The sequence below is a fragment of the Sphaerodactylus townsendi genome, linkage group LG07 (assembly GCF_021028975.2).
Source record: "Sphaerodactylus townsendi isolate TG3544 linkage group LG07, MPM_Stown_v2.3, whole genome shotgun sequence".
In the NCBI taxonomy this organism is placed as follows: domain Eukaryota; kingdom Metazoa; phylum Chordata; class Lepidosauria; order Squamata; family Sphaerodactylidae; genus Sphaerodactylus; species Sphaerodactylus townsendi.
Window position 1 is genome coordinate 25,347,568 of NC_059431.1, and position 12,690 is coordinate 25,360,257.

At 41.7% G+C, this 12,690-nt stretch overlaps 1 long non-coding RNA gene across 1 annotated transcript; it reads left to right on the plus strand.

Annotated features, from left to right (window-relative positions):
• Positions 1–277: 277 nt before the first annotated feature.
• LOC125436247 lies at positions 278–4,382 on the plus strand. The gene is made up of 3 exons (XR_007245026.1): positions 278–288; positions 1,832–1,835; positions 4,199–4,382. It is a non-coding gene; the product is annotated as an uncharacterized LOC125436247 (long non-coding RNA).
• The last annotated feature ends 8,308 nt before the right edge of the window (positions 4,383–12,690 follow it).

Below are 12,690 nucleotides of genomic sequence, written 5' to 3' on the forward strand. Positions count from 1 at the left end.
TCTTTTAGTATTTATTGTTGCTGTTTTGAATAGGTTTTAATCTGAATCATTTTATGTGTATTACGTAGTTTATACTATTCTCTATGTGTTATGTATAGTCTTATGTTGTACACCGCCCTGAGCCCTTCGAGGGAGGGTGGTTTAAAAATAGAATAAATACATACATACATACATACATACATACATACATACATACATACATAAATTTACCTATCTTCTGGCATTGGTACTACCCTTCTTTTGCAACTGGTGAGGAAGAGTGACTGGTTGGAACAGGACACAGGATTGGTCATCCTTAGGTGTATCAGGATTAAAGGGAGATTTTTCATGGGCAACCCTTGTGGCCCATCCTTCTAGGAGTGGCAGTAGTAGAAAAATGTTTTTTTAAAAAAAGCTACTTCTGAGAGAAATCGGGAACTGATGTGCTGTCCCTCTAGGAATCTCTGGAATAGAGCTTCCAGGGATTCAGTGTAATGCAATGCTACATACATCCCCCTGCCCCGAAAATGTTATCATGGTGTGCCCTTTTCTTTTGAAGAAGAATGTGCCCTGAAAAACATTTGGCATATTGGGAGGGGGGTTAATTTAAAAAAACTGTGACTGGAATTAGGTCTTTTCTGCTTGAGATCTGGGCATTATCCTGTTGTCACAGGATCCTAAACATTAGAAATCATATTAATTTATTAGTACAAATAACTCAGATCATCAGTATCAACAACAGACCCTGGACCTGAATAAGCTATAACCACAGGTCACAGTCCTCTGGAGGTACTTTTTGTACCCCATCTGTTGGTATGGATAGTGTTGTGTTTATGGCTATTTTATATGAGGGTGACTACTTCTGAATAAATTGACTTAGCCCAAATTAGGTTGTTCAGCTACATGTTCACTTATGATGTAAGCTTTTGGAACAGATAACATATTCTAAATACTACCTTTTTTATATTTTTGAGAGGGAGGAAAAAATGACTTTATTGAATAAATCTGTTCAGCTTCATGTATTGTTTTCTTCAGAGACTCAGCTGTTGATTACAGCAGGCCAAATATTGTTGTAGTAGACAAAAGGAATAAACCTGGAACAATGGGTAGTCATTGGTGTTCTACTTGAACAAAAACACCCAATAAAATGATTACATGAAACAAACACCAGTCAAAGTAATCCCAACTGTTTTTTGCCACAGACCTTATCTGCACACCACTGAAACATAATCTTAAATGAATTTAGATCCCAATAGACAACTGACTTTTTTTTTGTAGAATGCTCCAAGACTGTCCTACGATACAATGTTTATCAGAAAAAAAGGTTGTGGTTTTAGTTCTCCAAACTTAATTGGCTTTAGAGATAACACTCTACCAGTTGTGGTTTCATACAACTCAATTTTGCACACTACAGTAATAAAAGAGGAAGTGTGTAGCATTCTTTGCAACAGAAGGAAAATCCCAGGCAAACATGCCAAGATTAATAGATCTTTCTAAAATAAGGCAAATGTTTTGCATTTTCAAAGTATGGATACAATTCCAGGCAAAATGCATGTGTCAGAAGAACATTTTTAAAAATTATTTATTTAAAATAATTGTAACCCACTTTAGTACTAAAAACTCATGGTGCCTAAAAAAACAGCAGAAGCTGGAAGGATGCAAACAACATGAACAACAAGTTAAAACCAGTACATAGTTTAAATACATTATTTAAAATACAGCCCAAAACAGTTTATTATCCACCAAATGTCCTCTGGAACAAAACAGTCATATGCACCTTCCTGAATGAAGCAAATGAAGGCACCCACACTATTCACTTTCAAGGAATATGAAAGGTTCCATATTGGATCAGGCATGTGGACTAGCTAGTCCAGCAGCCTGTTTCACAAAATGGCTGACTAACTTCCCAAGAGAGCCCACGAAGAGGACATAGAATCCCCTTGATGTTGCTTCCTAGCAGTGGTAATTAGAGTTTTATTGCTTCTGGATATGGAGGTCTGTTTAGATATCATAGACAGCTGACATCAACATAACTGTCCTCCACAAATATGCCAAATCCCCCTTTAAAGCCATTTATGTTTGTGGCCTGCATCCCTTGTCATTGAACAGTCTTTGCCTCTTTTGGCCACACACTTTACTCATTACTTTCAAAAATAAGGTATCCAGTGGCATACCACTAATGGAGATAGGAGGCATTCCATGTCCTTGGGCACACACCATTTGATCACATGGGGGGTGCCCGGCACTGGCTGGGGCCTTGCGGGACAGGCCGGCACCCGGCGGCTCCCTGTGTTCTACTCAGGTGGGCACTGCAGCCACAGGCTGCCTCCTGCACTCCCCAGCCTCCCTGCTGACAGGGTGGCCAACTGCAGCTCTGGTGCCCGCCTGAGCCACCTGCTGCTGAGCTGTGGTAGCAGGCCGGCTCCTGCCCAAAAGCTAGCCTCCCTGTCAGCAGGGAGGCTGGGGAAGCAGGAGCCGGCCTCAGGCACCTGCCTGAGCTGTGAGCCTTGGCCACAGGCTGGCTCTTGGTCAGGAGCCGGGCTGTGGCTGCACCTCAGCAGCAAGTGGCTCAGCGGGATGGGGGGGGAGGGTTCCACCGACTGAAGGAGTAGCCTAGCGGGGCTGAGCTGTGGCCCATGGCAGGCTCCTGGACCAGCTGCTCCGGCCCACCAGATGCCCCTTAGCCTAGCCCTGCCAGGCTGCTCTTTCAGCCAGTGAAGTCTCTGTCAGCTGAAGGAGCAGCCTGGCTGGGTTGCTGCCGGGCGCCCCTCCAGGCTGACTGGACTGCTGTCACTGGTACTGGTATTGCTGTCGCTGGAGCAGCCGCTGGTACTGCCGCCGCCAGCTAAGGTAAGTGGGGTGCAGGAGGTGCATTGGAGGGTGGGGGACACAGGGGGAAGCACGGAGAAGGTGTTGCCCCAGCTGCCATTTTCCTACGGCATGGCACTGAAGGTATCCATATAGATCAAGTCCCCTAGGCAAACCTTGCCTTCCTTGGGCCCCACCCACAAAATCTCCAGATATTTCCCAACGGGGAGTTCGTCTTTTCTTGCTTCCTTTAGCTTTTCTTAGCATTTCCAGTGATTCTTCTCATAATATGACCGAAGTACAGTAGCCTCAGTTTAGTCATTTTAGCTTCTAGTGACTATTCAGACTGCATCTGATCTACAGTCCATGGATTTGTCTTTTTGGCAGACTATGGTATCCATAAAATTCTCATCCAACACCACATTTCAAAGGAATCAACTTTCTTCCTGTCAAGATTTCTTCATTTCACACCCATACATAGTAATATGGGTTATACTATGGCATGAAGTAACTTGAGCTTGGTTGTCAGTGATACATCCTTACACTAAAGAATCTTTTCTTGCTCTTAACCAGTCTCGATCTCTTTTTAATTTCTTGGTTGCAGTCTCCTTTTTGGTTGACGATGGAGCCAAAGAAAGTCTTGAACAATTTCAGTTTCTTCCTTGTCAACCTTGAAGTTGAGTAATTTCCCAGTAGTTGTTACTTTTGTCTTATTGATGTTCAGCTGCAGTTTCTGCATTAATTTTTTCCAGGAGTCGTTTCAAGTCTTTGCTATTTTCTGCCAGTAAAGTAGTATCATCAGTATATCTCATACCATCAGTACATCTCAAATGTCCCTCCTCCCAATTTTCACTCCACCTTCATCTAAATCTAATCCAGCTTTCTTTAGGATATGTTCAGCATTCAGATTGAAGAGATAGGAAGATAAAACTCCTTTGCCAAATTGGAAATCATTATGGTTCTGTCCTAAAAATAGCCTTTTGTCCAGAGTACAGCCCATAAGCAAGCATAAGAATAAACAATAATTTTAAACAATTTCAATATATTAAGCAACTACCTTTTAATTGGTGGATGAAGTAAATGTATATACATTTGCAGTTTACCAGAACCTCAATGTAGTTGTCCCTTTGTGTTACTGAAAGAAGTATAAAATAATTTAAAGTTTTATAAACCAGATGAAAAGGATTTCTCATATTTTCTTTTTCATCCAGTCTAACAGAAACACACCAAACTATATTTGATTCGGAAAGTTACTATGTCAGGCTACACAGGGAGGCCATTGAAATCCATAAACACCAAGAAAACTTCAACAAGAAAGAAGAGACTCTGAGAACTTGGCTACCAGTAATTAAAAACACCAGAATCAAAGGCCAAGGGCATGCTAGGTTCATGGACAATGGACTCCACCCAGACACTAAGACTGTTGCTGCTGCAGGGAATGCAAATGTGAATCACCACTTGGACTGAAAAATCCCACCCCCAATACAATACTATCAACCACATCTTTGCATAGCAAATTCCACCCAAACACTTACTGATTGGTTCCCTATCCTGGGACATGGACAATATATACCCCACTAAAAACATTCCCTTCTCACTGGACACAGTGTGTAACAGACTCCCCTCTGTGATACACCTCTGAAGATGCCCCACAGATGCAGGCAAAACATTAAGAACAAAATCTACCAGACCACGGCCACACAGCCTGGAAAATCCACCACAACCAATTAATAGACATAGTTGTAATATGTATGTGAATGCAATATCATCTCCTCGCCTTTTTTTGATGGCAAATCTAGTCTTGGATTTGAGTAAATACTACTCCTGGCCTAAGTATGCTATCATTTGAGGTTATTATGAAAGATAGTATTGATGGCCACAAATACCATGCATATATTTTCAGAAGAATCACATTTCTGTTATAACAGACCTTCAGAATCACTTTTATCTCGTATGTCTCTCAAATGGATAATTTCAATGATGCTTTCCTCCCCCCCCCCTTTTATTAAAACAAAAATTCCTTAGAACAGCTTTGAATGGTGAGCTGGGGTAACAACCTCACATTTTTGGGTGACTTTTCTGGACCTCAAATTTTATGATCCATTTGGATGATCTTACTGCTACGACTGATACTCTGCAGGTTTTTTTTAAAGTTATATAATAGATATTTTGTTTTTATAGCTCTTCCTGAGGATCTAGGGTTTCTGCTAATGCAGTTTTGAAAAGGCTTAATTTATCTGACTGCACTATAATATCTTTAGTTTTATGCAGTTCCAACTCTGAAAGAAATAACATATTGTGGCCCTTCTTTCTGTGCACACATTGAGAGATAACAATTAACAGCTTATTGCTATAAAAGTAGTCTTTCTTCCATCAATTTTAGAGTTTATGGCAATCATATCATGAAATTCAGTAGGCTTGTAACATGTGGTGACGACTTATTGCCAGCCAATTGCAACACACACACAGCTTGTGGGGTAAGGTGAGGCATGCAATGCCTTGAACTGCTGAACCTGTGCAATGGCTTTCTCCCTGTGGTCACAGATATCGTACACTGAGCTGGGGCTGGCCCCAATCCAGGCCAGAGGAAGGAACACTCCAGCCCCTTCAACAAGTCCAGGGTGAGCAGGACCTGAGGACAGCTCTGGACTCCTCCCTCGGTGGCTGCCTTTTCTCCATCCCAGAGGTTTCCCCAGAGAAGGAGTTGGCCTGTTGTTCTCCTTCCCATACTGTAAATGTGCCACTTGCCTGCTTCATTACACTTGCCATTTTGTGAAGATCTCCTGGGATGTTTGCACTGCAGGCATCACGACTAGTTTCCTTTTTACTGAATAAAGTACATCACTAAACTCAGCTCTTCTTGCCAATTTCAGCAATATATAGTTTTCCTAATTTTTATTTTAGATGACGTGTCATTGAAGCTTCACAGACTTGACATGACAAGCCATGCTGATCCTCATATTGAGTCTGTGAAGCTTCGAAGACACATCATCTAATTAAAAAAAAGTTGGCAAAACTATAGACCTGAAACACTAATCTCATCTTCTGGTTTCTGACTAACCTCACCCAAGACCACCTTCATTTACATCGGCTTTGTCCTGATGCTGTGATTGAGTCAGCTTCCATCTATCTCCAGACACTCCCTGGCTTAGAACATTAAGTCTAAGTGTCCAATGTTAATTTTAAGTATCCAATATTTAACTTGTGTCTACTTTTTTCTTCTTCAGGAAGACAAAGACACTCCTTTTTCCAGGAAGATTAAGCTCTCTTAGCAAGGCTAGAGGGCCTGATCTTCCCAAAAATTAGCTGCCCACCCTGCAGTCAGTGCTCAGAATTTCTGATGAAACCTCTGGTATAGTTGTGTTGCACACAGTGTCCTCTGAGCTGCCTTGGTTCAGTTACACTGTCTACTAGCTTCCTACTCTGTCTTTCATCAGAGTTCAGTGCAGGTTGCTGGACTCTGCTCATCAGACCATTCCACATTTAGATCAGGTTATTATCACCTTTATTCCCCCCCAAATTTCTCACTTTTCCAATTTTTTCCCCTCTACACTTTTTCATTAAAAAATTTAATTTTCTTGTGGAAATCAAGAAGGCCATTGCTTTCACATCCTGTACATGAGCTCCCAAAGGCACCTGGTGGGCCACTTCGAGTAGCAGAGTGCTGGACTAGATGGACTCTGGTCTGATCCAGCAGGCTAGTTCTTAACCCATCTTTATAAACTTTGGTAACAAAGATCTCGAGCTTACCCAACCTTTTATTAAGGCACAGTCTGCACTTTGCTATTTCCCCACTCTAAAAGGGCCCCAGCATTTTGGGTAACACAGGTGAGGGCTTGCACAGAGATGGCCCAAATCATTTTGTAGTCTTCTATAGCAACATGAACTGTGTTAGCAGATTGATGGAATTACCTAAGGGAAAAATAATTTTGGGCAGATGGCAACATCAATTTTTTGCATGGCAATCAGGGAAGGAACCATAGTATCAGAACTTATGCTGTCTTTGACAGTTACCAAGAGATTTCCACCAAGGTCTTGAATGATCTGTTAGAGGGGAACAGGCTGGACAACTTACAGAATATTACCAGCTCACAAATTATAAGAGAGTGGATGAAATTTCTGTTGAAAACTGACAAAACTCTCAGCCCAGTCACATTTCTCCTTAATGACCAGTGGAAGGCAGAGTACAGAGAAGGAGAAGGTACTCTTGACTTAAGAAGAGCAATGGCCAGGTAAAAGTCACAGGGTCAATCAAAGGGTTATTACCAGCTCACAAGGTAATGTCACAGCAGAACATTTACTAGGCAGACTATATTTACAGGGTGGTCTACCATTGCCTTCCCCAGTCATCTACACTTTACCCCCAGCAGGCTGGGTATCTATTTTACCAGCCTCAGAAGAGTGGAAGGCTGAGTTAACCTTGAGTCAGCTACCCAAAACCAACTTCCATCAGGACTGATCTCAGGTAGTGAGCAAAGTTTTGACTGCAATACTGCTGCTCATCACTCTGCACAACGGGGCTCTAGTGGTCAAATGCATCCCATTTAATGTAGGCAGTTTAATAAATCCATCCTAAACAGTTTGTAAATCTGGAACTAGGGAACTCAATATTCCTATACATCCTTGGGATTCCTCCCACACATGCCTTGTAATAGGCAGTATGGTTATCTGCTTGAGATACTTAAATTATTTTAAGACGTATCTTATTGACTGTTGGTATTTTTTATGTGTAAGTTATTTGTGTTGGTCTTCCTTCTGTAATCTGGTAGGTTTTCATTAACACAGAGGAAGGAGGAAGAATGTGCCATTGAGTCACAGCCAGTTTATGGTGAACCCATCCAAAGGGTGTTCCAGGCAAGAGATGAGCAGATTTAGTTCGCCATTGCTTTCCTCAACATAACAACCACAGTCTTCCTTAGGCATCTCCCACCCAAGCAGTGACCATGAGCAACCCTTCCAAGTTCAGACAAGCTCACCTGACTTGGGTGAAAGCTTCCATCAAATGGCCTTTAGGCAGAGGTGGGATGCAGCCTATTCGCACCTAATCGGTAGAACCGGTTACTAAAATTTTCTCAGTTCGGAGAACTGGTTATTAATGATTAACTCCACTAGGGACAAGGGGGTAATCTCTGTCCCTGGGTACAACAAATCTCGTCAAATGGGGGAGGGCCCCCTGCGGCCCCATTGCCCCCAATGGCGCCCCCATTGTGTGTATGAACTGTATGAAATAATACAATATACAGTAATCCTATTTTTTTTGTTCATTGGTATAAAGGTTGGGAAAGTATTATAGGTAAAGATTTTTCATTTTCTTTTTTCCCCTTGAAATTTATATTGGAAAGAGAGGAGTTTAAACTACTCTTTTAGATTAAGGATTTTGGATCTCTCTCTCTGTTAGCTTTCTTTCAAGTGGAATAAAGTAGTTATAGGAATCTGAAGGGGAAGTAGAAAGTAGGGAGGGAAGGAAATATGGGAAGGAGGGAGGCAATATAGGATGTTTTAGTTGGGGGGGGTTGAGAGAGATAGACAATTAGATATGTTTGTAATATATTAACAATTGTAAACAGTTTTTGGTTTCTCTCCTTACTTATGTTATTATTTAACATCAATCAATATAATTATATAAAAAAGAAATAATACACTACCATATGGTATATTGCTTTTTAAATACTTTAAACAGTCATTATTTGAATCTAGAGGCGGGGCGAAGGGGAACTGCAGCTGGGGTGTGCACGCCCTGCGTCCTTGCCACATCCCCACCCAGGAATGCCCCACCCCTGGAATGCCTGACCACGCCCCCATTGTGCCCCGCTCAGTCCCATTGGCGCTACGCCACTGTTTGAATCCCACCACCATCGGAAACTGTTACTAAAATTTTTGAATCCCACCACTGCCTTTAGGTCAATTCTGAACATAAGGTATTGTGAAGTCAGAGGCATGAAAATCCTCAGTAATATTAACCTCAGTGGACTTTAGAAGAATATAATGTTGTTTTGGACTGTACATAGAGAAACCCACGTCTCAAAAACTGATTTTTCCCCTCTCTCTCAAAAGCTAAAGAAAACAGTAGCTCTCTCACTAAACCACTAAAAATGAATTGAGGGTTCTATGATCCTTGACAAAAGAGTTAGCTAAAAGCTCCTTCTAACCTGAACCTTAATTTGATGAAAGCTGAAACCAGTGAATACCCAGGCTGTACAGTTATACATCTCATCAGAAGGATTCCAAAGCGGGAGCTCTTGAAGGAGTCACACAAAGCTAGATTAACTGTGTTGGTCAGCCCAATATAAGCGTGTCCTTTGTACTGCTATCAAGCGAACCCTGTAGGTTTTTTTGTTTGCTTGCATGAAACCTCTGACACATAACTTGTTAGGCGATTTGCTAAGCCGCATTGAACAGCTGTATAAAACCTGGAGCCGCTGGCACTGTGCATTTGATTGCACATAATAAAGACAGCGTGTGCACACATCACTTCGTCTTGTGTTTTGTTTACTTGCTTACATGGGGTTCACCGCAGGGCACTGTGTGTGTTCTTAACTGAGCAGAAGGATCTAGTATTGCATGATATCACCAGTGGCAGTCAAACAGCAACTGTTTTAAAGCAAGCCTGGCTGTTTGCATTTGACACATGATTGTGTGCTTTCAGATCTAGGGTAGAAGGAATTCTCACCTATAGAATTACCCTCAACAGCATGGGCATTTGTCACACAGAAGAATGTTCTGAGGATATGTGGATGATGCTGAAGGAACCGTTCATTAGCCCTTTTTGGATGGTGGTTCAAAACCAAGCAACTGTGCTATTTTGTGTCTTGTACTTTGCAAGCTGGAGACGCTAGAGGGCTCAAAGCAGAAACTCATATAACTTTACCTTCCTGTCTTTCTCTTTGCTGTTATAACTTTTTTGTTCCTTTTTTTCCTTGCTGATTCTCACAGCCTCCTGGGAAGAGTGATCTTGAGGGTCACACTAAAGAAACTTTAAATGGACATACTTCTGAATACAGAGAAGGAGACTTAAAGTCAGGAAGATACAACCTATCTCAAGGCACATGACAAAACTACAGTTACTTGCTTCATGTTTATTTTGTGCTAGAAATTAACTTCAGAATAGGATGTATAACATATTTTCTAGGTGCCAGTCTTAATCATGGGAAACAAAGGCAAACCCCCTTGTTATTCTGAAATCCACTGTGTGGAACTTGAAAATTCACTATCTTTCAACCAAGTATACTGCACTAAGGCACTGGATCTAAGGTCGGATATTTAAATGTAAGTGTATGGAAACCTGCTGGAAACATTACCTTGGTTGGAATTTATGGTTAATCGGAAATGCTGTTTGGAATGCTTAGCACAAGTGGTCTGAGAATTTGCTTTCCACTTCCTGCGTAAAACTAAAAGCAGGCATTCGTTTTGTCAGTGCTGCAGTGGTTCAGCGTTTCAGCCTTGGAGAAACAACTTACAGACCTACAAGAACCAGATCTGCTGTCCACTGTTAGAAACAATTGTGCAATATGTTGCATTGTGTTATGAACACATTGACTACATGCCCCGAAAAAATCCTAGGAAGGACAGAACAGGGTTTGCTATCAATGTTCAATTGGGGAAGCATCATTTTATGCTTAGTAGTGCATCATATCATGCCTTAGAGGTTATGAATTAGAAGATTTAATAGTCATGTGTATTAGGGTTGGGTGCTGTGTGGTTTCCGGGCTGTATGGCTGTGTTCTAGCAGCATTCTCTCCTGACGTTTCGCCTGCATCTGTGGCTGGCATCTTCAGAGGATCATGAATCAGGAGGATCATGTGGATGCCAGCCACAGATGCAGGCGAAACGTCAGGAGAGAATGCTGCTAGAACACGGCCATACAGCCCAGAAACCACACAGCACCCAAGTGATTCCGGCCGTGAAAGCCTTCGACAATACATTGTATTAGGGTTACCAGGTAAACTATAACAATCTGCAGAAGACTTTAGAAGGTAGAGAGCAGCATTGCAGTGTTGCACACTTTTGCACGCTTTTAGTTTTTTTAAACAAAGATGTGCAAACTGGAAATAATGTCATTAACATGGCACATCATAATGTGACAGCTCCTTGCCCCTTTTGCCCATCTGGAGCCCTGGGATGAGAGGTTGCCTGAGAAGATGGCAACTCTATATGAGTTGGCTCGCGTAAATATGTCCATATAAGCTAGGCCTGCTCTATTATCCTTGAATTTGTAAGATTTGGAATTCAGTGGGACTACCTCTGCTACAAAAGCTGTGCTAAAAATTCATTTCAAATTCAGGTTAGGTAGAATAAGAAATGACATGCATGCCTATTTACTTTTAATCTCTTTGACATAGGCTAGAATAATTAAATTAATTATGAATAAAATATATATATAGCGCTGAGTGATTCTTGGCTGGAGGCACCAGGGTTTCACCCGACACCTGGAATAAATAAACTTCTGATCTCCTCTGTCAGGAGACTGGGACCTGTTCAAGAGCGATCATTAGAAGAAATGGCCATTCTCCATACAGCATCATGGATTAGTCCTTTGTGTATTGCCTTAAAACAGCAAAAGATCCTTTTAGTTTCCATCTTGCTGTCTTGATGTTATGGCCCCTCAGAAGTGGGTTTCTTAACCATCACAACCTTATCATGCCCTTAAAACATGAAACAGAGAAAATGTCATGAAACATGAGAAGACAGATAACTAATTTATCCATTACATATTTCTCCAGTGTCTATAGTGCAGTGACATCAGAGCTGTAAATGGGAGCTTCCTTTCCCTGATAGGTTTACTTTGTCCCATCCTTACAGGTCTTCATGTGCTAGGCCTGCCCCCCACCCCCAGTTGTGGTGAGGCTATGGCCACTTTTGGAATTGCCTGTCTGGGGCATACCACCGCTTCAAAATGGCTATCATTGGGGCTAGGGCCAACCACAAAATAATTGTCATGGAATCCTATGGTCAGTCCCAAAATGGTAGGACATTGCAAGCCAAGAATCTTCTGAAGAGGAGATGGCTTCAACCTGCAGACACAAAGATCCTGGGTTCTTGTGTAGAGCCTCTTGCTCCAGTGAAGTGGAGGAAGGCCACTACTGGCTCTGTGCTTTGGAGAAGAGAAGCTTTTGTTGAAGCAAGAAATGAGCACAAGGAAATCCATTGATGGATATCAGGTTGAAGATAACTGTTCTATGCAAATCCTGTGCTGTCCCAGGGGATGTTTGGTATCTGCTGTGTATGTGTGGTACCTGTTCTCCACTAGATTTGGTTCCAATTTAGCATGAAGTTTGCTGTTTTATTTATAACTATATATTTCTGTTATTTGTTTTATTTTATGTTGTACAATTTATCTGATGGTGTGATATGCATAGATTTTCCTATACAGGACAGAAAATAGATATTTTAATTAAAATAAATATGAACAGCTATGATGAGCATTAGCACCATTGCATGGCCGGGTTGATTTTCAGCCATGCAATTTTGGTTCCAAGAATGAAGAATTGGGCAGCAGCTGAACAACAGCTGTTCAACACATGTTTACCATCCGAAGCCATTTCACACATACAGGTACATCACTGGATCAATCACGGCATGGTTACTTAACACTTGATGACTTGCAGCTGAATGTGTGTTCTGTCGCCATTCAAAAGTGTGGCGTTTGAGATACAGCCGATATGAACATTAATTTATGATGATTCATCTGTGGTGGCTGCTTTACACCATCTAAGTCATCACCTGGCGATACACTAAATGAGTGATAACTATGGGTGATCCTGACCATATGCAGAAGACTCTTATCATGGGAAACTGGTGACCTCATCTACATTTCTCAAGCCACATTACTTACATGCGAAACGTCACGGTTGTCGATTAGTGCTGATCCAACAGTAGATTACACACTGAGCCAATATAAGGGCT